The sequence below is a fragment of the Podarcis pityusensis genome, assembly GCF_964106645.2.
Source record: "Podarcis pityusensis genome assembly, chromosome: W".
In the NCBI taxonomy this organism is placed as follows: domain Eukaryota; kingdom Metazoa; phylum Chordata; class Lepidosauria; order Squamata; family Lacertidae; genus Podarcis; species Podarcis pityusensis.
In genome coordinates, this window is record NC_138045.1 from 30,946,029 (window position 1) to 30,971,339 (window position 25,311).

Sequence of the window (25,311 nt, forward strand, 5' to 3'; positions counted from 1 at the left end):
AGTGAAGAAGACTTGCGTCTAGTTCACAGATCTGAAAGGGCCACGAAAGGCAAACCTCCAAAGAGATTTGCTGATGAGTTTGCTAAGACAGCAACTGCTGTTCTTAGTAGCTCAGAGAAGGTGTGGGAACCTTCAAGCTTCAAAGAGGTTCAGGAGTTAACCTCTAAAGATGCTGAGCCTTGGCTTAATGCCATGAAGGCTGAAGTTGATTCCTTGAATAGGAACCAAACTTGGGAGCTGGTACCGGTAGTCCCAGGAATGAGACTGGTTGGCAGCAAATGGGTCTTCAAGGCCAAGACAGACCAGAATGGCAAGGTTGTCAGACACAAAGCCAGATTGGTTGCCAGAGGTTTTTCACAGGTACCAGGACAGGATTATCATGAAACCTACTCACCCACCATCAAGTATGAGAGCATTCAGCTAATGCTCAAGATTGCTGCAGAGGAGAAACTGCATGTTTCCCATCATGACATTAATACAGCTTTTTTGTACGGGGTTTTGGGGGAGGAGCTGTATATGCTTCCACCTGACGGGATGCAGATACAGAAGGGAATGGTCTGTAAACTGAGGAAATCCTTATATGGTCTCAAGCAGAGTGCCAGGAGTTGGAACACAAAACTCACTGAGACATTGCTTTCTCTAGGTTTTCACCAGGGCAAAGCTGATCCATGTGTGTTTGTCAAGGAGGAGGGGCAAAACAAACTGTATTGTTTATGTTTTGTTGATGATCTTCTGATGTTTTGGAAGAATCAGGCTTTGTACCAAAGCACCCTCGCTCAGCTGAAGGAGCACTTTGACATGAAGGATCTTGGTGAGGTATCCAACTATCTTTCTCTGCAGGTGGAGAGGGACCAAGTAGGTAATTTTCTGGTACACCAAACACAGAAAATTGCTGATGTATTAACCAGGTTGAATTTGGTTGATGCAAACCCAGCAGACACACCGATGGTGACAGGTTACCAGGTAGATAGATAGTACTGCTGAAGCGTTTTCTGACACTTCGCTGTACAGATGCATTCTAGGCAAGTTGAATTTCATTGCTAGATGCTCAAGACCTGACATAGCTGTAAGCACTAACCTGCTTAGCAGACATGCCAACAATCCTACTGTTCAGGATTGGAAAGCTCTGAAGCGCATAGCCCGCAATTTGAAAGGGACTTTGCACTACAGGCTGAGGTTCACCAGTCAGAAGACTGGAGGTCTTGAAATCTTTGTAGATGCTAGTTTTGGAAGTGACACCACGGATGGTACAAGCACTTCTGGAGTATGCTACATGTACAACCACTGTCTGTTTGACTGGTTGTGCAAGAAGCAGACGACAGTAAGCCTAAGTTCCTGTGAAGCAGAACTCAATGCTCTGTCATTTTCACTCATGGATTGTGAATGGTTGATGCAACTGTTTAAGGACATCAGAGTTTCTGTGAAATGTCCTATACAAGTGTATCAAGACAATAGATCCTGTTTGGCTTTGCTGAACTCAGAGAGTTGCAAGCAAAGAACCAAGTACTTGCAGATTAAGCTACATTGTGCAAGAGAGTGTATTCAGAAAGGACTCGTTCAGGTGTCCTACATGCCAGGAAATGAAATTCCTTTTTCTTTAAAAAAAACCAATATTTATTACTTTTATAGATTACAAAAAGGGGGGGGGGAACAAGAAAGAAAAAACAGGGAGAAAAACAAAAGAAAAAAGAAAAAAAAATACAATACAATATATAGACAATACAAAACACAACCTAAACTCAAAACTAAACACATTAAACTAAACTAAACAAACCCCACTCCCTAACCTTAACCCTAAATGAAACAAAACAAAAACAATTTAAAAACATACATCATCTCTTTTCCATACTCTATCTTTCATTCCCTTGTTTCCTCGACCTCCTCTCACCTCCCTTTTTGTATTCCACTTCTATTAATTGTTTCAGCAAATCCTTTCCATCTTTCTCCATTTTCTGTGATATTGTAAATAACGTATTTTTTAACCTTATTTTCCATTAAAACTAAAATACTTATATATGCTTAACTCCTTATAACATTTCTGCTAAGCCCATTAAAAAAAAATCATTCCACCGTTTTTCTATCACTCATTAGTTTTACCATAAGTCTATATATAAACTTTAAATTTTCCAATCTTCTTCCACCATCTCCTCTCCCAGGTTTCGGATTCTGCCAGTCCTTTCCGTCAACTCCATAAAGTCCATCAACCTGGTGATCTTATGTCCGAGGCTCTTAACTCTTTTCCAAGTCCCTTCTGCAGGTCTTCTTAATTTTCTTTAATGCTAAAGAGCAAATCTCGGGGAAACTCCAACCTATCAATCCTTTTCTTTCTTTCTTCTGAACAGATCAGCTAAATTTCCATAGTTAAAGCTACAGTCCATAAAGTATTTCAGGGCATATTTCAAGATTCCTCCAAGTCCAAAGGCCCCCAAAACTTCAATCTCCTCCAGGTCCGAGTCCATGTCCCAAAAGTCAGTTAATCCCTGCATAGAGGGCTCTTTCCAACTTTCCTTCTTTAATCCAAGCCGGGATCCATTCCTCTGAGTCTGACTTTTCCTAGATTCAATCATAAAAGGCCTCAACTTATAGTCCTCAATTTGCTTCTGTAAAGCCACAGATCTCACTTGTATTATTTTATGTTCAACAACAGCAGCATTCTCCTTCTCCTCCTTCTCCTCCACCATTTGTCCTGCCAAAATGGGTTCCTGTACCAAATCCTGAATTATTTCTGTGTTGGTGTTTGCTTTTTGACTCAAATTGGTCACTTTCTGTTCCAAATTATCAACTTTAAAAGTCATGTCATCCATCTTCTTGTGAAGCTGTCCCAGCGAACAGCTTATCTTACATAAAACAGTCACAATGGCCTCTCCTGTCAACATTTTTAAATGGTCCAAGGTCTCTCTCTGGTTCTCAGAATCCTTATCTGCAGCTGGAAATCCCCCAGTTACATTCCCTGTAACAGTTTCAAAAGCTCCCTCTAGAGGGAAACAGTCTCCACTTGTATCAGTTCTTTCAGGCACAACTCAAGCATTAAAGATAAATTTTCAGTTACTTTTCCTCTTTTTTAAACACAGAAAAGGACAATGGAAACAGTATCTTACTCTTATTTAGCTAGCTGTCAAATCCGTTCTGTCAAATGCACTATCTCCAAACGTCATCTGGCAGCCCGTTCCCAGGTTCAGAGCAGTGGTAATTTGATTTTTCACTCTCTCCTGCAGGCTCACTAGATCCAAATTTTCCCCCTCTTCTCCTGCTTCCAAGGGGGGTTTTGTATTTTAAACCGGTGAAAATTTAATCCTTTGCCAAAAGCTTTCAAAGGCTTTAACTTGTAACGTCTTTGCTTCAGTCTATTTACAAAAACGGGAGGCGGACCTCCTGTTTATAACCTTCCCGTTTCAGTGCCAAATTAAAGTATTTAAGAATCCAATTTTCCATTTTACTCACGAGTAGTTGTTTAAAATCCAATTGTCCACAGGAAAAAGTCAGCGCTCTCCGGCAACAGCAATGCGGCTTCACTCCGTGAAAGAAGCAGTCGATTCAAAGCACCGCGCCACTCACCCCACGTCGCTCCGGATCCCCAAAACAGGGTTTCCCCGCGAGTAGGGGAGGCGCAAAGGGTGCCAGCCGAATCCCACGTTCACAAGCTTTCTGTGTTGCCTCTGGTACCTGTAATTCAACACAATTGCAACCTTTGTACATAAACCTTATGTTGCTCTCTGTTAACAACCTTAGACAACAGATCTACAGGAATTTCATTTCCAGGCATGTAGGACACCTGAATGAGTCCTTTCTGAACACACTCTCTTGCACGATATAACTTAACAATGCGCTGCATGAAGCATGAAGAACTACTTCCTTTTCTTGACTTTAAGAAAGCCGACTTCATAAAACTTAGGGAAGTGCTGGGTGAGATCCCATGGACAGTAATACTAAAAGGAAAGGGAGTTCATGATGGCTGGGAGTTTGTTAAGAGGGAGATACTAAAAGCACAACGTCAGGCAATACCAATGAGACGGAAACATGGAAGGTGCCTAAAGAAGCCAGGGTGGCTATCTAAAGAACTTTTAACTGAGTTAAGATTAAAAAAGGATGTGTACAAAAAATGGAAAAGGGGGGGAACCACCAAAGAGGAATTCAAACAAATAGCCAGCACGTGTAGACACAAAGTCAGAAAAGCTAAAGCACAGAATGAACTCAGGCTTGCTAGAGAGGTTAAAAGCAACAAAAAAGGCTTTTATGGGTATGTTCGTAGCAAAAGGAAGAACAAAGAAACAGTGGGGTCACTCAGAGGAGAAGATGGTGAAATGCAAACAGGGGACACAGAAAGGGCTGAACTCCTCAATGCCTTCTTTGCCTCAGTCTTCTCCGATAAAGAAAACAATGCCCGACCTGAAGAATTTGGAGCAAATGATTCAGCAAAGGAAACACAGCCCAGAATAACTAAGGAGATAGTACAAGAATACTTGGCTAGTTTAGATGTATTCAAGTCTCCAGGGCCAGATGAACTGCATCCAAGAGTATTAAAAGAACTGGCAGATGTGATCTCAGAACCACTGGCAGTCATCTTTGAGAATTCCTGGAGAACAGGCGAAGTCCCGGCAGACTGGAGGAGGGCAAATGTTGTCCCTATTTTCAAAAAGGGGAAAAGAGAGGACCCAAATAATTACCGCCCAGTCAGTCTGACATCAATACCAGGGAAGATTCTGGAGCAGATCATTAAGCAAACAGTTTGTGAGCACCTAGAAAGGAATGCTGTGATCACCAATAGTCAGCATGGATTTCTGAAAAATAAGTCATGTCAGACTAACCTGATCTCGTTTTTTGACAGAATTACAAGCCTGGTAGATGAAGGGAACACAGTGGATGTAGCCTACCTTGATTTCAGCAAGGCATCTGACAAGGTGCCCCATGATATTCTTGTAAAGAAGCTGGTAAAATGCGGTCTTGACTATGCTACCACTCCGTGGATTTGTAACTGGCTGACTGACCGAACCCAAAGGGTGCTCATCAATGGTTCCTCTTCATCCTGGAAAAGAGTGACTAGTGGGGTGCCACAGGGTTCTGTCTTGGGCCCGGTCTTATTCAACACCTTTATCAACGACTTGGATGATGGACTCAAGGGCATCCTGATCAAATTTGCAGATGACACCAAACTGGGAGGGGTGGCTAACACCCCTGAGGACAGGATCACACTTCAAAACGACCTTGACAGATTAGAGAACTGGGCCAAAACAAACAAGATGAATTTTAACAGGGAGAAATGTAAAGTATTGCACTTGGGCAAAAAAAATGAGAGGCACAAATACAAGATGGGGGACACCTGGCTTGAGAGCAGTACATGTGAAAAGGATCTAGGAGTCTTGGTTGACCACAAACTTGACATGAGCCAACAGTGTGACGCGGCAGCTAAAAAAGCCAATGCAATTCTGGGCCTCATCAATAGGAGTATAGCATCTAGATCAAGGGAAGTAATAGTGCCACTGTATTCTGCTCTGGTCAGACCTCACCTGGAGTACTGTGTCCAGTTCTGGGCACCACAGTTCAAGAAGGACACTGACAAACTGGAACGTGTCCAGAGGAGGGCAACCAAAATGGTCAAAGGCCTGGAAACGATGCCTTATGAGGAACGGCTAAGGGAGCTGGGCATGTTTAGCCTGGAGAAGAGGAGGTTAAGGGGTGATATGATAGCCATGTTCAAATATATAAAAGGATGTCACATAGAGGAGGGAGAAAGGTTGTTTTCTGCTGCTCCAGAGAAGCGGACACGGAGCAATGGATCCAAACTACAAGAAAGAAGATTCCACCTAAACATTAGGAAGAACTTCCTGACAGTAAGAGCTGTTCGACAGTGGAATTTGCTGCCAAGGAGTGTGGTGGAGTCTCCTTCTTTGGAGGTCTTTAAGCAGAGGCTTGACAACCATATGTCAGGAGTGCTCTGATGGTGTTTCCTGCTTGGCAGGGGGTTGGACTCGATGGCCCTTGTGGTCTCTTCCAACTCTATGATTCTATGATTCTATGATTCTATGATTCTATGATTCTATGATTCTATGATTCTATGATTCTATGATTCTATGATTCTATGATTCTCTGTCCTGAATCTTCCAACATTCAATGACCATTTTCTTCATGGTTTCAGCCAACCCACAGTGGAGGAGCTACAAGTACAACTCCATCTCCTCGGACAAACAGCATCGGAATCAGTGGTACCTCGGGTTACATACACTTCAGGTTACAGACTCCGCTAACCCAGAAATAGTACCTCGGGTTAAGAACTTTGCTTCAGGATGAGAACAGAAATCGTGCTCTGGCGGCACGGCGACAGCAGGAGGCCCCATTAGCTAAAGTGGTGCTTCAGGTTAAGAACAGTTTCAGGTTAAGAGCGGACCTCCGGAACGAATTAAGTACTTAACCCGAGGTACCACTGTATTCCTTTTGGTAGATTTATAAATCTCTTCATAGGTTTCTTCATCCATTTCTATTGTTGTCACAGTCTCCTCAACATCACCCAAAATCTTATTTAAGTGCTGGTAACAAGCAAATAATCTGCCTCGAAGTTTTCAGTCATTTCTCATTTTTACATCAATTCGTTCATCAAGACTAAGCTTGATGAGATCCAAGGGCTCTTCTACAGTATTTGTGGTTTGTTGCTGCTCCACCTCGTCCGCCATTTTTTCAAAGCACCTCCAATGCTCTTTTGGAGGTGAGGCCAGAATTCTGTGGTTCTAGGCTGAGTGTTGGAAGTGAGAGGGAGGGAGGAGAGATTTTGGCGACACCCCCAGAGGGCCCGCTGTGTCTCCCCAGTTAGCCTTGAAAAGGCCCTGTCTCATCTCCCCCTTGTGAGCGTGGCAAGAATAGGAGGAACAGGTGGCCGCCCACCATTGAGCTAAAGCCCCCTCCCACTGCTGTTGCTTGGCCCCTGCCCTCCCCCAGTGGCTCCCCTCCACGCCCCACAGATGAAGTCAGGCCCAAGGAAGGAAGTTTGCATTGGCAGCTTTTGCCGAGTTTTCAAGAGCAGTGTGCATAGAGCAGGCACATTTTCAGGCAGGTGGGCGACAGCTTAAGAGGGATGTGCTTATCACTGCACCTTCACACCCGTCTCTCTCATCCTCCTACCCCTTGTTCTTTGGCTGAGCTGCTTGAGGCACCTTGGATCATGGTTTCCATGTCAGCTGAGCCCTATTTTCACCTGGGAAGGCCAAACAGATTAAGCCCCAATCCCTCCAGCTGGTGTTTAGAGAGGAACACAACAGAGTGGCTTTGAAGTGAAGGTTTGTTTAGGGAACATCGGAAAGTAAGAAGAAGATCGCTTGTCAGATATGGTTTATTTATCTTGCATAGCCTTTACCAGCCTGATGCTCATCTGCAAAGCATAAGGCTGGCAAGGTCAGACCCTGTTCATCCAGGCAGATGGCCAGATGAAGCTTATGAAGGTAGGAAGAGCCATTAGCTGGATCAGGCCAATGTGCTATCTAGTCCTGTTCTCACAGTGGCTGACTAGATGCTTGTGGGAAACCAGCAAGCAGGATCCTTGCACAAGAGCAGATCTCGCCTCCTGTGGTTTCCTGCATCTGGTATTCAGAAGCGTCGCTGCCTCTGACCATGGAGGCAGAGCGCAGTAATTGTGGCTTGTCTCCTCCTCCTCCTCCATGGATTTGTCCAAACCTCCATCAAGGCTCTCCAAATTGGAGGCCATCATTGCCTGCTGTGGGAGGGAGTTCCATAGTTGAATGTTGCGCTGCTTGAAGAACTACTTCCTTTTCTCTGTCCTGAATCTTCCAACATTCAGCCTCATTGGATGCCCACGAGTTCTGGTGTCATCATGCGAGAGGGAGGGGGGAAACTCCGCTTTCTCCACACCACATGCAATTGTTTATGCTTCCGTCAGGTCGCCTCCAGTCCCCTTTTCTCTACACTAAAAAGCCCCGACCGCTGCAGGCTCTCCTCACAGGGGAGCCTCTTCATCAACCTCAGCCGTTTTGCAGGTATCAGCCGATGGCTTGTGCGAGCTTTGCAAGCGACACCTTCCATGTTTGCGACCTGTGTGCCCAGGAGGAAGTCCCTCCATTCAAGAGAGGTTACCCCATTCAATGCATCCCCCCCTTATTTCCCCTCCCCTCCCCCCTGCTGCAGATGTGAAATTCGTGGAGAATTCAAGTGTGGTGAAGGAAGCCCAGGAAAAGGCCAACGCAGCCCTGATGGAGTACACCCTCTGCAACTACCCACACGCCACAGACAAGTTCCGCCAGCTTCTGATACAGCTGGCTGACGTCCGGTCCCTGAGCATGCAAGCGGAGGAGTACCTGTACCACAAGCACCTGAGCGGGGACGTGCCCTGCAACAGCCTTCTGATTCAAATGCTCCACGCCAAGCGGACTTGAGAGCGCAAAGCAAGGCTCTCTGTCCCCCCTTCGTCTGGGGAAGAGACTCACGGCAGCAGAGGTGCAAGGGTGGTGGCAGATAGGTCAGGCCCCGGGATTGGGAGGGGGGTGTAGGGTGACAGGAAAGGGTGAATGTCTTGTCATCCCCTCCCCACAGGCGACCTCTCCCAGTTCTGACTTTCATACATGCCATTGAGAAGCTCCAGGTCGCCTGGTTTCCCCACCAGGCAGCTGCGGGTGCAAACCCCAACCCTTGCCTGCATTTTGGTGTGATTCCTCCTGAGTTCCAGGCTCTCGCTCTCTAAAAGCCATGGGGCTAAGCTGTGTGGGGACTGCCCTTGGAGGCTGCTTAGGGGATGCTTTGGGTGGAGGTTGGCTTTCCTAACTGGGCGGGAGAGGAGTCTTCTCCCAGGGTGTGTGAGAGAGGAGGCATCTGCCCGAGCTCCCGACCTGCTCTCCAGGCATGGTCCTCTAGCTAGATGGCTGGGAAAAGATGGAGAGAAAAAGGCCCAGTACAGCTACCCATTGGAAGGCCCCCGCACCCCGTCTGTCCCTCTGCAGGTAGTGGCCAGGTTGGCCACAAGGATGATTTCTGTGGCCCATGGGCCACCATGAGAGCGAGTTTGTTGTGCCTCAGATACACTGAAACCACTCTCCCCCTTGGGGCTTCATTTTGGGAGACCTTTCTCCGAGGCCTTGCAGCTATGAGTTGAGCAAGTCCGGTGCTCCTTTTATAGTTTGTGTTGGTTATCTGTTAGTTGCATTCTCATATATATTTCCCTGTGGGATTTGATTACACTTTGCAGCATTTTCTGCTCCACATATAATGTTTGGACTACTTTTGTGTGTCTCTTCTGGTTTGAAAGAGTTGGAGAAGACAGTTTGGAAGTGCCAGGCTCTGCCTGTATGTGTTTTTTTCCTTCTGAAATAAAAAGTGCTCTTACGTGTCTCCCTTCTCAACATTTTACTCAGAAGGTCCTTCTGAGCATTGGTTAGTGGTGAACTATCTTACCAAATAAGACATTCCAATAAAGTTTTCAATTCAGTTATAGCTCTGTCTGTGCGTGTTTTCTTTTCCTCCCCTCCTCAAAAAAGTCTGCATCTTTGGTTGGGTACTATTCAGGGCGGTAGGCAGAAAGGCACTCTGCACCTGATCAGAGACTCTGCTCAATTTATCACTACATTACAGGTTCGGGGCTGAGTCCTGCCATGAGAGCATGATATGGGTGGTCAACACCTTGGGTGCAAGAAGTTTCCAGCAGCAGGGCCACATCCCTGTCTCTGCACATTTCTCTCCCTCTCTGAAGGACATCTTTTAGCAGCAGATGGTAGGCAGGCTATTTACAGACCTCTCATGGCTGAAGCTGTTTGAATAGTGTCCTCCCAAGTGAGCCTGGGAATAGCAGCAGTTTGGGGGAGTTTGCAATTCTTATGCATGGACAGTTGGCCGGCTCTGTACGGAAAGGCAGGGGCACACACGCACGGACACGCATGCACACACACACCACCCTCCTCATAATCCTCAGCTAAAGACTCGTTAGTCTCCTGCACTAATTGGCTTCAGTGGGCAAATGCTGGCCTTCTGCAATGGCATTTGTCTGGGCACCAGAATTAAAATACGAGCCACCATTTTTCCTTTTTCCCTTTTTTTTCAAATAATCTTTATTAGTTTTTCAATTAGATACTCCACATACACATATTGTATTACATTTTACATTTATACTTGCTCTTCAGAGCCCAGGTTTGAGCTAAAGAAGATATATGTTTAGATATACGTTTTTGAAAAAGCCAGAGGCATTCTTGTTAGGAATGGTAGGAGAAGATATAGTTAAGAACGATCAGAAACTGTTTTTATATGCAACAACAGCTAGGAGGCTACTGCTAGCCCAGGTTTGGAAACAGCAGCAATTACCAACAGTAGAAGAATGGCGACAGAAGGTAATGGAATATGCAGAAATAGCCAAACTAACAGGGGAAATTCGACAACAGGGCGAGGAAACATTTCAAAAAGAATGGGGAAAATTTATGTTGTGTACAGGAAACATAAGATGAAATAGTAAAACCAGTAGAATTGGAAACAGACCTCATAACAGGAAAGATTAAGAACAGTGATGGATAATGAAAATAAGAAGAAGGGAAATGTATAAGGAAACTACGTAATATAACTAACAGGAGTGGTAAATGAATACAGACAGACAACAAGAATGGTATAAACACAAGGATTTAATCTGTAAGTATTTGGTTCTTTGCTTGCAACTCTCTGAGTTCAGCAAAGCCAAACAGGATCTATTGTCTTGATACACCTGTATAGGACATTTCACAGAAGCTCTGATGTCCTGAAGCAGTTGCACCAACCATTCACAATCCATGAGTGAAAATGACAGGGCATTGAGTTCTGCTTCACAGGAACTTAGGTTTACTGTTGTCTGCTTTTTGCACAACCAGTCAAACAGACAATGGTTGTACATGTAGCATACTCCAGAAGTGCTTGTACCATCTGTGGTATCACTTCCAAAGCAAACATCTGCAAAGATTTCAAGACCTCCAGTCTTCTGACTAGTGAACCTCAGTCTGTAGTGCAAAGTCCCCTTCAAATAGCGGGCTATGCGCTTCAGAGCTTTCCAATCCTGAACAGTAGGATTGTTGGCATGTCTGCTAAGCAGGTTAGTGCTTACAGCTATGTCAGGTCTTGAACATCTAGCAATGAAATTCAGCTTGCCTAGAATGCATCTGTACAGTGTGGTGTCAGAAAATGCTTCAGCAGTACTATCTACCTGGTAACCTGTCACCATCGGTGTCTCTGCTGGGTTTGCATCAACCAAATTCAGCCTGGTCAATACATCAGCAATTTTCTGTGTCTGGTGTACCAGAAAATTACCTGTTTGGTCCTTCTTCACCTGCAAAGAAAGAGAGTTGGATACCTCACCAAGATCCTTCATGTCAAAGTGCTCCTTCAGCTGAGCTAGGGTGCTTTCGTACAAAGCCTGATTCTTCCAAAACAAAAGAAGATTATCAACAAAACATAAACAATACAGTTTGTTTTGCCCCTCCTCCTTGACAAACACACATGGATCAGCTTTGCCTTGGTGAAAACCAAGAGAAAGCAATGTCTCGGTGAGTTTTGTGTTCCAACACCTGGCACTCTGCTTGAGACCATATAGGCATTTCCGTAGTTTACAGACCATTCCCTTCTGTACCTGCACTCCATCAGGTGGAAGCATATACAGTTCCTCCCCAAAACCCCGTACAAAAAAGCTGTGTTCACATCGTGATGAGAAACGTGCAGTTTCTCTTCTGCAGCAATCTTGAGCATTAGCCTAATGCTCTCATACTTGACGGTGGGTGAGTAGGTCTCGTGGTAATCCTGTCCTGGTACCTGAGAAAAACCTCTGGCGACCAATCTGGCTTTGTGTCTGACAACCTTGCCAGTCTGGTCTGTCTTGGCCTTTTGCTGCCAACCAGCCTCATTCCTGGGACTACTGGCACTAGGTTTGGTTCCTATCCAAGGAATCAACTTCAGCCTTCATGGCATTAAGCCATGGTTCAGCATCTTTAGAGGTTAACACCTGAACCTCTTTGAAGCTTGCAGGTTCCCACACCTTCTCTGAGCTACCAAGAACCGCAGTTGCTGTCTTAGCAAACTCATCAGCAAATCTGTTTGGAGGTTTGCCTTTTGTGGCCCTTTCAGATCTGCGTACTAGACGCAAGTCTTCTGCACTCATCTCCTCTTTCTTAGGAGAAAAGTGGCCAATGGTGAACAGTGGTTCTTCCAGTTCAGTGTCAGATGTATCAGATGGTCTGACTGAGGCCTTTGCGCTCTTGTAGTCTGCTGTGTCATCACTGTCGCTGACATCAGCAGCAGCGCTGCCCACTGAGCTGGAATCTGAACTCTGATCATCATCCTCAGTTTCCGCTTCTTCCTCAGCCTCTTCATCCTCTTGTGAGTGACTCTGGAAAATTCCCATATTTTCAGGGGGCTCCGCTAGGGGCGCCACAGAAGATGGCCGACAATACCATTTCTCCAGCTCCCACGAGGTAATTTAGAGGCTGAGATGGGAGTAATCAGCGTCCCAAATTCTTCCCGGTGGAAGGGAAGATGCAGTCTCATCCGCGGTGCCCAACAAAGCACCCCCAAGTTCGTAGAGAAGGAGGGGGTGGGGGCACTGGATGGAAAGCCCCCGAGGGAGTTCGGATCTCCTGGACGCTGTCTCCACGAGCGCACCTAGTTCCATTTCTTAAGATAAAAATTTCGATTTAAGTTTTGGACATACCTCAAGCGAAGAAGGGGTAATTAATCTGCCAATTAAGCCAGGCACTGAGGTGCCAAGAGTGACAGAGAGGAAGAAAGATAACATCTAAGAATAACATCTAAGCCGGTATGTTGGAACGGAATAGAAAGGAGGGGGGATAAAACTTTTTCTTTTTCTACTACGATAATACCTAACAACCCCCCCCCCCCGAAGAACCGTTTACATTATTTACTCTTGGCCTGCAGTTGTGTTTCTGAAGGTTCATCAACTGAGACTTCTGAGGTGGCTTCCTCTCTCCGAATGCAAGAGAAAGAAATGGACCAAAGGAAGTGTCATTTCACACAACACACAGTTAATTCATTTGTATTGTGTTTGTTTGAGACATCACTGAACCTCTCTTTGTTGCAAGTGCCAGCTCTAGAGCAGAAAACGCCAAATGTGCTGAGAGGAGGAAGAGGAAGGTTAGACTTCTGCATGCAGTGCCACTTTTATTTTGAAAAATGCCCAAAGGCCCTTCATTATGACCAGACAAAATGTCACAAAATAGTGAGGTAAGCTTCTGAATCCACCAGAGCTCTTCTTCTTCAGGATGTGGGCAGGGGTGGGGGGACTGAGGGAAACAAAAATTTGGCTAGGTATTGAGGCCATATTGGTCAAAAGTTAGTTTTTGCTGTACGCTGCCTTAAAAGGGGGCTGGTTTGGGGGCTCACATACACACACACTGGCCTGTGTTCTACCTCCAAAGTCGGAGGCAGTTTGTCTGAGTTACTAAGAATAAAAAATGGACGGGGCCCTTTCTCTCACTTTGTCTACCAATTCCCACACTTTCTCTTTTCTGCCCCCCCCCCCCATTTTGTCCTCCTTTCCCCCTGGATGAATTAAGCCAACGGTTGCATGAAATCAGGCCAAGGGCTGGCAATTGCCCATCTCTTTGCGAAAGGGGCAGTTCTGCCCCTTGGTTGGGAGAGAGCCATCATTTGGCCTTGGTTGGGAGAGAGCCAGTGTGGTGTAGTGGTTAAGAGCGGTAGATTCGTAATCTGGGGAACCGGGTTCACGTCTCCGCTCCTCCACATGCAGCTGCTGGGTGACCTTGGGCTAGTCACACTTCTTTGAAGTCTCTCAGCCCCACTCACCTCACAGAGTGTTTGTTGTGGGGGAGGAAGGGAAAGGAGAATGTTAGCCGCTTTGAGACTCCTTTGGGTAGTGATAAAGCGGGATATCAAATCCAAACTCCTCCTCCTCCCCCTCCTCCTCCTCCTCCTCCTCCTCCTCCTCCTCCTCCTCTTCTTCTTCTTCTTCTTCTTCCCTATATGTCTGTTTGGGGGGGCTAACAAAGCAAGGATGCTGGCCCAGCGGCTGTTTCCAGGTCATTCTTTCCTCTGTCTTCCTACAGGGTCTCTACATATTCCTGGTCTATGCAATCTACAACAGCCAGGTGAGAGACAGCCACACTACGCAAGGGGGGGATTTGGCACCCTGTTTTCTCTGCAACAACTCTTCAGACTTTGAAAATGGGCTTGGAAGGATGTGATCAATGGCTTGTGAAACCAGCTAGGAAAAGGGCATCTACCCTCATGGTCACGGCCTTCGGGGTCCCTGAAATCTGCTGGATCCTCCCGTGTGTGTGTTTGTGTGTGTATGTGTGTGGTGGCATTCTGACTACTTGCCATTCTGCTGGCGAGATCTCCTAGGGCAGGCTTGGCCAAACTTGGCACACCAGCTGTTTTGGGACTACAATTCCCATCATCCCTGACCACTGGTCCTGTTAGCTTGGGATGATGGGAGTTGTAGTCCCAAAACATCTGGAGAGCCAAGTTTGGCCATGCCTGTCCTAGGGTCATCCAAGTTCCCACTAGATCTTGTGCAAGCAATGCTAGTTTTCCGCATATACGTGGAACCCTAGGAGTCAAATCCCCGTGCAAGACGCAGCCACACCACAGAGCAGGAGTGCGGAAACCTCCAGCCTGTGGGACAATCTCAGTCCTCCAGGCAGCCTGCAAAGCTAGCTGCAAAGTCTGTTGGATGTCAGACAACTTTGCTCCCCAACTGACTCCTCTGTGGACAGATGGCACCCAACGGAGGGTGGCAGTTGCTGCTGTTTTCCCCGCCTTTTCCTCTTCAGCTGAGGAAATAGCTACATACGACTAGCAGGTGCATTTTAAAATACCAGGATCCCTGCCCCCCACCATGGTGGCCCTCCCCCACAGGAATCAACCTGGACCCTGCAATTGTCACCTGAGGCTTTTTTTGTGTGCCCCCCCCCCATTGGATATCTGAAGTGTGGCAACACAAGAACTGGCCTTTTCTGTGGTGACTCCCTACTTGAGGAATGCTCTCCCCAGCGAGGCTTACCTGCCACCTTCATTGCACATCTTTAGGCACTAGGCGAAAACCAGGCCTTTGGCTTTTAACTATCTCTATAGCCTTTTAGAGTGGGTGGGATTGTTGTAAACAAAATCTGCCCTTTTCCCTTATGGGGTATCCAAGAGCCTGTATAGAGTCCTTACATAGGTTCCCTATTGGTAGGAGAAAATAACAGAGGCCAACCAGAGAATATTGAGAGGCAAAGCACCTAGTAAGCCTGATCTCTATTGATCTGTTGCAACAGGGTCCTCACTCACCACATCACAGGAGGGAGGAGGAACCCAGAACAATGGCGTGCAAGGCCTTATCTAGACTTTTGAAATTGCCACCCTGTAGATCAAGACCACCCCCAGGAACATCATACATACATCACAGAAGGGGTGTAACCTAAGACCACCCCCCAGATACTGTTAGGATATAGTTCTGTTCCACCTTAAGATGGAACAGGCTGTTGTGTGTCACATGCCTGTTTACTTCCAGCTTCTGCTGGGAACATCTGTTTTGTATATAGCTTTTGTTACTGCTGTTTTCGCTGAAGACGAAGGGATGCAGTCATATTTTTCTTTTATTCCTGAGTACGCTGAATAAAACTGTAAATATGCTTGTACATCTTTTTCTGTCTGCATCTTCCATTGTGCATGATTCAAAACACTCTGCTGACAGGGTGTGCACAGGTCTTGGAACGTATCTGAGGCTCGTGTCGCTAATTGACTGATGCTGTTCCACAAGAGACTGGTGATCGTCCGGAGCCAGCTGGGGGCCTGCCTGAAGCCCCCGTCTCCCTGGCAGTATCCCAACAACAGGGTTTTGGGCCCAGATTCACGGCGCTTACAGGAGAGTAAGACTGCTGAAGACTGCGAGATCCTGGCAGCAACAGAGTTATGTGGAAAAGCGAGGCTTTTCTGTGCCGCGGCAGAGAGTCTTTGAAGTCCGAGCCAAGTAATTAGGCCAGAGTGAGAGGCAGGTCTCTTGATTTACGACTTGCCAGAGATAAGGAGCCTTTGAAGGCAATAAGGCTCATGGTGGAAGTAAAGAGCTGAAATGGAGCTTTTAAAAGCCTCAGATGGGGTTCTGTGCCCAAAGCTTAATGGCCACAATTATCAGACCTGGGCCAGATGAGAAGGCTTGGTGTGTGGCACATGGTTTATGAGGACCCCCCAGCGCCTCTGACGGATGCATGGGTGGCACAGTATTCAAAAGCCATGGGAGTAATTTTGCTCTCAGTCAACCCTGAAGAGTTAATCACCCTGGCTGGCAAGGCCAGCTCGCGTGAGATGTGGGAAGGGCTTCAGGCCTGTCACCTCTCTTTTACAAGCCTCAGATGGGGTTCCGTGTCCAAAGCTTAATGGCAGCAAGGTATTGCGAGGGTCAGGTGAGAAAGCTTGGTGTGTGGCACACTGTTTCTGAGGATCCCCCAGCTCCTATAACAGATGCATGGGTTGCAGCAGATTCGAAAGGCATGGGAATAATTCTGCTCTCGGTAGCTCCAGAAGAGTTGATTACCCTGGCTGGGAAAACCAGGTCGCGTGAGATGTGGCAGGGGCTGGAGGCCTCTCATCTCCGACAGGAAGCTGGGTCTGTGTTGCTTTACTTCAGAAAGCTGCACAAGTGTAGCCTTTTTAGACTTTACCGATTGGTAGGGTGAGCGTTGCTCCCAGAACAGGGAGGAAGGAGTTAAATGACACCGAGGTTTGGTTCAGAGAAAGAGTTTATTCTGCTCTCCGGATAGCAGAAAGTTCTGCGTGAATCGGTTCACAGCAAGCACAAAAGCAAGAGAAATTGCATACAGTATATATATCCTCCAGGCACCCTCTCCCCCCTTCCCCAGGAATCCAGACACGTCAGCTTATACACGTAAGTTGACATCCATGACCATAAAGAGATGTTCCTGTTCCTGTACTCTTGACCATGAAAGGATGTTCCTGTTCCTGTATTCCTTATCTTGGGGTAAGAAGTTCACCAACTCTAAGAGCACTCCTGGCGTCATTCCCGAGCACGGGGCTGTCTTGCAAGGTCTGTGCGTCAGTGTGTCAGGATATTTACAACACACAAGATAAGATAAGCCCCAGCTCTGCCATCCTGTCTCCACTTTGGAACTGACAAGGCCATTCATTAAGCATCATGTACTGATAAAGGAGAGAGCTTTGTTTATACAGCTGGGTTCTTGGCTCAAGTGCTCAAGTGCTCAAGTTAATGCATTTTAGCTAATGGAGAAGGAAAAATGGGGATTTTGGGGCCCATTTCAGACTGACTGCACAGTCAGATTTTAGATTTGGGAAACCCATTCCTTCACAAGAAGCGTTTGGGGCCAGAGAAAGACCTTAGAGCCCACGTTTTGCATTTGCAGCATCTCAGACAGGAATTGACTCAGAGAGGTTTTAATATGCCTGAGTCTCTGTTTGCAATCCTTATCCTGGATTCCCTAGACGATAGTTACCATGCTGTGGCAAGCCATCTGGCAACTTTACCTGCGCAGGAGCTCACTGCTTCAAAAGATTTGGAGACCCTCCAAAATGAATATGATAGGAGGAACGCAGCGGAACCAGCTTGTGTGTTTCAGGGGGGAGCAGTGTGGGACAGCATTCCAGCCTCCAGGGGGAGCCAAGGTGTTGGCAGCTGTGAAGTGCTGGCACTGTGGAAATGAAGGCCACTTGCAGCGTCTTTGTCCAAAGGCTAAAGGGAAACAAAAGAAAAAGCCTGCAGATGGTTGGAAGCAGGGAGGGGGTGAGAAACCCAGGCCTGTGCAAAACAAGACTTTGTTTGCTAGCACTGCTGCTCCAAAGGCCAAAGGCCATTTTATTGTCAATTCTGGAGCCACGAGGCACATCTGTGGAAGTTGACACCTGTTTATTTCCTTTACGCCTCAGGTTGGGGAATCCAACAGGCTGATGGTAAGACTTTGAGAATTGCAGGAGTCGGGACAGTGAAACTGGCAAGTCTGCACACCACCATCAGCAAAGTACTTTTTGTTCCACATTCTGCAGACAATTTGCTCAGTGTCCCACAGCTGACTGAGCAAGACTTTGAGATTTTTCTTCAAGAAGCGCATCTGCGTTATTAAGAAGGGCAAAGAGGACATTTTGCATGCTAAGTTTGTAGATGGCTTGTTCGTACTAAATTATGATGACAAAACTGTTGATGTGTCTAATGTTGAATCTTGTTGTGTTGCACAAACTAACAAAGTTCTTCATTCAGGCTGTATTCACAAACAGCACAGGAGATTTGGTCACATGTCATGGCAGGCACTGGCCAAGATGCCTGGGATGGTTCAGGGTTTAACCACAAAGCCCTGTAAGTATCACATGAAATGTGTCTCTTGTGCAGAAAACAAAGTGAAGGTTGCTCCCAAAGGCAAGGTCTCTAGCAGACAGGCTTCCAAACCCTATCAGCTAGTCCACGCAGACCTGGTTGGTCCACTTGCGCCCTCTTTGGGTGGAACAAGGTACTTCATGGTTTTAAGTGATTCTTTTTCCAGGTACATTCATGTGTTTATGCTCCAGCAGAAGTCAGAAGCGTTTCCTAGGTTCAAGGCGTTCTGTGCTTGGCTGGAGAATGCTCACAATAAACGCATTGGCTGTTTATTTTCTGATCGAGGCGGTGAATTCACTTCTCAGCAGTTTGAAGCTTTCCTGACTGAGAAGGGAATCCAGCACGACCTCTCAAGTCCCAGATCTCCATGGGAGAATGGACTTTGCAAGTGGACAGGCCAAAATTTGCTGCAAGGCCTAAAAACCTTGTTGCATGATGCCAATCTCCCTGAGAAATATTGGGCAGAGTCTTTGAATACTTTCGTTTATTCATACAACAGGAGACTGTCATCACCTATTGGTTGTACTCCCTATGAGAATATGTTTGGTAAGAAACCTTGTGTCAAGCACATGAGAATCTTTGGTTCTGACATGTGGGTCCACACCCCACAGAGCAGCAAGCTTGGGAAGCGTGGGGCACATGTCTCAGTCCGTTAGGATCACAAAGAGTGTTGAGTACAATCCTAAGTGGGGGGGGGGGTTATGTGGGAATTTTCCTTTTTAAAAACAAAAAAATATTAAATTTTCCATTTTAACAATCCAATCAAATCACATTAAGTATTCCAAATTATACAAATACATATCATATAGTTCAAACAATCTGCCAAATTATAAATTTTTATATTTTTTAAAATGCATCTGCTAGTCGTATGTAGCTATTTCTTCAGCTGAAGAGGAAAAGGCGGGGGAAACAGCAGCAACTGCCACCCTCCGTTGGGTGCCATCTGTCCACAGAGGAGTCAGTTGGGGAGCAAAGTTGTCTGACATGCAACAGACTTTGCAGCTAGCTTTGCAGGCTGCCTGGAGGACTGAGATTGTCCCACAGGCTGGAGGTTTCCGCACTCCTGCTCTGTGGTGTGGCTGCGTCTTGCACGGGGATTTGACTCCTAGGGTTCCACGTATATGCGGAAAACTAGCATTGCTTGCACAAGATCTAGTGGGAACTTGGATGACCCTAGGACAGGCATGGCCAAACTTGGCTCTCCAGATGTTTTGGGACTACAACTCCTATCATCCCAAGCTAACAGGACCAGTGGTCAGGGATGATGGGAATTGTAGTCCCAAAACAGCTGGTGTGCCAAGTTTGGCCAAGCCTGCCCTAGGAGATCTCGCCAGCAGAATGGCAAGTAGTCAGAATGCCACCACACACATACACACACAAACACACACACAGGAGGATCCAGCAGATTTCAGGGACCCCGAAGGCCGTGACCATGAGGGTAGATGCCCTTTTCCTAGCTGGTTTCACAAGCCATTGATCACATCCTTCCAAGCCCATTTTCAAAGTCTGAAGAGTTGTTGCAGAGAAAACAGGGTGCCAAATCCCCCCCTTGCGTAGTGTGGCTGTCTCTCACCTGGCTGTTGTAGATTGCATAGACCAGGAATATGTAGAGACCCTGTAGGAAGACAGAGGAAAGAATGACCTGGAAACAGCCGCTGGGCCAGCATCCTTGCTTTGTTAGCCCCCCCAAACAGACATATAGGGAAGAAGAAGAAGAAGAAGAAGAGGAGGAGGAGGAGGAGGAGGGGGAGGAGGAGGAGTTTGGATTTGATATCCCGCTTTATCACTACCCGAAGGAGTCTCAAAGCGGCTAACATTCTCCTTTCCCTTCCTCCCCCACAACAAACACTCTGTGAGGTGAGTGGGGCTGAGAGACTTCAAAGAAGTGTGACTAGCCCAAGGTCACCCAGCAGCTGCATGTGGAGGAGCGGAGACGTGAACCCGGTTCCCCAGATTACGAATCTACCGCTCTTAACCACTACACCACACTGGCTCTCTCCCAACCAAGGCCAAATGATGGCTCTCTCCCAACCAAGGGGCAGAACTGCCCCTTTCGCAAAGAGATGGGCAATTGCCAGCCCTTGGCCTGATTTCATGCAACCGTTGGCTTAATTCATCCAGGGGGAAAGGAGGACAAAATGGGGGGGGGGGCGCAGAAAAGAGAAAGTGTGGGAATTGGTAGACAAAGTGAGAGAAAGGGCCCCGTCCATTTTTTATTCTTAGTAACTCAGACAAACTGCCTCCGACTTTGGAGGTAGAACACAGGCCAGTGTGTGTGTATGTGAGCCCCCAAACCAGCCCCCTTTTAAGGCAGCGTACAGCAAAAACTAACTTTTGACCAATATGGCCTCAATACCTAGCCAAATTTTTGTTTCCCTCAGTCCCCCCACCCCTGCCCACATCCTGAAGAAGAAGAGCTCTGGTGGATTCAGAAGCTTACCTCACTATTTTGTGACATTTTGTCTGGTCATAATGAAGGGCGTTTGGGCATTTTTCAAAATAAAAGTGGCACTGCATGCAGAAGTCTAACCTTCCTCTTCCTCCTCTCAGCACATTTGGCGTTTTCTGCTCTAGAGCTGGCACTTGCAACAAAGAGAGGTTCAGTGATGTCTCAAACAAACACAATACAAATGAATTAACTGTGTGTTGTGTGAAATGACACTTCCTTTGGTCCATTTCTTTCTCTTGCATTCGGAGAGAGGAAGCCACCTCAGAAGTCTCAGTTGATGAACCTTCAGAAACACAACTGCAGGCCAAGAGTAAATAATGTAAACGGTTCTTCGGGGGGGGGGGGGGTTGTTAGGTATTATCGTAGTAGAAAAAGAAAAAGTTTTATCCCCCCTCCTTTCTATTCCGTTCCAACATACCGGCTTAGATGTTATTCTTAGATGTTATCTTTCTTCCTCTCTGTCACTCTTGGCACCTCAGTGCCTGGCTTAATTGGCAGATTAATTACCCCTTCTTCGCTTGAGGTATGTCCAAAACTTAAATCGAAATTTTTATCTTAAGAAATGGAACTAGGTGCGCTCGTGGAGACAGCGTCCAGGAGATCCGAACTCCCTCGGGGGCTTTCCATCCAGTGCCCCCACCCCCTCCTTCTCTACGAACTTGGGGGTGCTTTGTTGGGCACCGCGGATGAGACTGCATCTTCCCTTCCACCGGGAAGAATTTGGGACGCTGATTACTCCCATCTCAGCCTCTAAATTACCTCGTGGGAGCTGGAGAAATGGTATTGTCGGCCATCTTCTGTGGCGCCCCTAGCGGAGCCCCCTGAAAATATGGGAATTTTCCAGAGTCACTCACAAGAGGATGAAGAGGCTGAGGAAGAAGCGGAAACTGAGGATGATGATCAGAGTTCAGATTCCAGCTCAGTGGGCAGCGCTGCTGCTGATGTCAGCGACAGTGATGACACAGCAGACTACAAGAGCGCAAAGGCCTCAGTCAGACCATCTGATACATCTGACACTGAACTGGAAGAACCACTGTTCACCATTGGCCACTTTTCTCCTAAGAAAGAGGAGATGAGTGCAGAAGACTTGCGTCTAGTACGCAGATCTGAAAGGGCCACAAAAGGCAAACCTCCAAACAGATTTGCTGATGAGTTTGCTAAGACAGCAACTGCGGTTCTTGGTAGCTCAGAGAAGGTGTGGGAACCTGCAAGCTTCAAAGAGGTTCAGGTGTTAACCTCTAAAGATGCTGAACCATGGCTTAATGCCATGAAGGCTGAAGTTGATTCCTTGGATAGGAACCAAACCTAGTGCCAGTAGTCCCAGGAATGAGGCTGGTTGGCAGCAAAAGGCCAAGACAGACCAGACTGGCAAGGTTGTCAGACACAAAGCCAGATTGGTCGCCAGAGGTTTTTCTCAGGTACCAGGACAGGATTACCACGAGACCTACTCACCCACCGTCAAGTATGAGAGCATTAGGCTAATGCTCAAGATTGCTGCAGAAGAGAAACTGCACGTTTCTCATCACGATGTGAACACAGCTTTTTTGTACGGGGTTTTGGGGAGGAACTGTATATGCTTCCACCTGATGGAGTGCAGGTACAGAAGGGAATGGTCTGTAAACTACGGAAATCCCTATATGGTCTCAAGCAGAATGCCAGGTGTTGGAACACAAAACTCACCGAGACATTGCTTTCTCTTGGTTTTCACCAAGGCAAAGCTGATCCATGTGTGTTTGTCAAGGAGGAGGGGCAAAACAAACTGTATTGTTTATGTTTTATTGATAATCTTCTTTTGTTTTGGAAGAATCAGGCTTTGTACGAAAGCACCCTAGCTCAGCTGAAGGAGCACTTTGACATGAAGGATCTTGGTGAGGTATCCAACTCTCTTTCTTTGCAGGTGAAGAAGGACCAAACAGGTAATTTTCTGGTACACCAGACACAGAAAATTGCTGATGTATTGACCAGGCTGAATTTGGTTGATGCAAACCCAGCAGAGACACCGATGGTGACAGGTTACCAGGTAGATAGTACTGCTGAAGCATTTTCTGACACCACACTGTACAGATGCATTCTAGGCAAGCTGAATTTCATTGCTAGATGTTCAAGACCTGACATAGCTGTAAGCACTAACCTGCTTAGCAGACATGCCAACAATCCTACTGTTCAGGATTGGAAAGCTCTGAAGCGCATAGCCCGCTATTTGAAGGGGACTTTGCACTACAGACTGAGGTTCACTAGTCAGAAGACTGGAGGTCTTGAAATCTTTGCAGATGTTTGCTTTGGAAGTGATACCACAGATGGTACAAGCACTTCTGGAGTATGCTACATGTACAACCATTGTCTGTTTGACTGGTTGTGCAAAAAGCAGACAACAGTAAACCTAAGTTCCTGTGAAGCAGAACTCAATGCCCTGTCATTTTCACTCATGGATTGTGAATGGTTGGTGCAACTGCTTCAGGACATCAGAGCTTCTGTGAAATGTCCTATACAGGTGTATCAAGACAATAGATCCTGTTTGGCTTTGCTGAACTCAGAGAGTTGCAAGCAAAGAACCAAATACTTACAGATTAAATCCTTGTGTTTATACCATTCTTGTTGTCTGTCTGTATTCATTTACCACTCCTGTTAGTTATATTACGTAGTTTCCTTATACATTTCCCTTCTTCTTATTTTCATTATCCATCACTGTTCTTAATCTTTCCTGTTATGAGGTCTGTTTCCAATTCTACTGGTTTTACTATTTCATCTTATGTTTCCTGTACACAACATAAATTTTCCCCATTCTTTTTGAAATGTTTCCTCGCCCTGTTGTCGAATTTCCCCTGTTAGTTTGGCTATTTCTGCATATTCCATTACCTTCTGTCGCCATTCTTCTACTGTTGGTAATTGCTGCTGTTTCCAAACCTGGGCTAGCAGTAGCCTCCTAGCTGTTGTTGCATATAAAAACAGTTTCTGATCGTTCTTAACTATATCTTCTCCTACCATTCCTAACAAGAATGCCTCTGGCTTTTTCAAAAACGTATATCTAAACATATATCTTCTTTAGCTCAAACCTGGGCTCTGAAGAGCAAGTATAAATGTAAAATGTAATACAATATGTGTATGTGGAGTATCTAATTGAAAAACTAATAAAGATTATTTGAAAAAAAAGGGAAAAAGGAAAAATGGTGGCTCGTATTTTAATTCTGGTGCCCAGACAAATGCCATTGCAGAAGGCCAGCATTTGCCCACTGAAGCCAATTAGTGCAGGAGACTAACGAGTCTTTAGCTGAGGATTATGAGGAGGGTGGTGTGTGTGTGCATGCGTGTCCGTGCGTGTGTGCCCCTGCCTTTCCGTACAGAGCCGGCCAACTGTCCATGCATAAGAATTGCAAACTCCCCCAAACTGCTGCTATTCCCAGGCTCACTTGGGAGGACACTATTCAAACAGCTTCAGCCATGAGAGGTCTGTAAATAGCCTGCCTACCATCTGCTGCTAAAAGATGTCCTTCAGAGAGGGAGAGAAATGTGCAGAGACAGGGATGTGGCCCTGCTGCTGGAAACTTCTTGCACCCAAGGTGTTGACCACCCATATCATGCTCTCATGGCAGGACTCAGCCCTGAACCTGTAATGTAGTGATAAATTGAGCAGAGTCTCTGATCAGGTGCAGAGTGCCTTTCTGCCTACCGCCCTGAATAGTACCCAACCAAAGATGCAGACTTTTTTGAGGAGGGGAGGAAAAGAAAACACGCACAGACAGAGCTATAACTGAATTGAAAACTTTATTGGAATGTCTTATTTGGTAAGATAGTTCACCACTAACCAATGCTCAGAAGGACCTTCTGAGTAAAATGTTGAGAAGGGAGACACGTAAGAGCACTTTTTATTTCAGAAGGAAAAAAACACATACAGGCAGAGCCTGGCACTTCCAAACTGTCTTCTCCAACTCTTTCAAACCAGAAGAGACACACAAAAGTAGTCCAAACATTATATGTGGAGCAGAAAATGCTGCAAAGTGTAATCAAATCCCACAGGGAAATATATATGAGAATGCAACTAACAGATAACCAACACAAACTATAAAAGGAGCACCGGACTTGCTCAACTCATAGCTGCAAGGCCTCGGAGAAAGGTCTCCCAAAATGAAGCCCCAAGGGGGAGAGTGGTTTCAGTGTATCTGAGGCACAACAAACTCGCTCTCATGGTGGCCCATGGGCCACAGAAATCATCCTTGTGGCCAACCTGGCCACTACCTGCAGAGGGACAGACGGGGTGCGGGGGCCTTCCAATGGGTAGCTGTACTGGGCCTTTTTCTCTCCATCTTTTCCCAGCCATCTAGCTAGAGGACCATGCCTGGAGAGCAGGTCGGGAGCTCGGGCAGATGCCTCCTCTCTCACATACCCTGGGAGAAGACTCCTCTCCCGCCCAGTTAGGAAAGCCAACCTCCACCCAAAGCATCCCCTAAGCAGCCTCCAAGGGCAGTCCCCACACAGCTTAGCCCCATGGCTTTTAGAGAGCGAGAGCCTGGAACTCAGGAGGAATCACACCAAAATGCAGGCAAGGGTTGGGGTTTGCACCCGCAGC

At 46.5% G+C, this 25,311-nt stretch overlaps 1 pseudogene across 1 annotated transcript; it reads right to left on the minus strand.

The window, feature by feature from the left end:
- Positions 1-6,129: 6,129 nt before the first annotated feature.
- Positions 6,130-6,665, minus strand: LOC308467723 (U6 snRNA-associated Sm-like protein LSm3; annotated as a pseudogene). Its single transcript has 2 exons — positions 6,420-6,665; positions 6,130-6,192 (listed from the first exon to the last, which is right to left on the minus strand). The product of its transcript is annotated as a U6 snRNA-associated Sm-like protein LSm3 (transcript).
- Between the last annotated feature and the right edge of the window lie 18,646 nt (positions 6,666-25,311).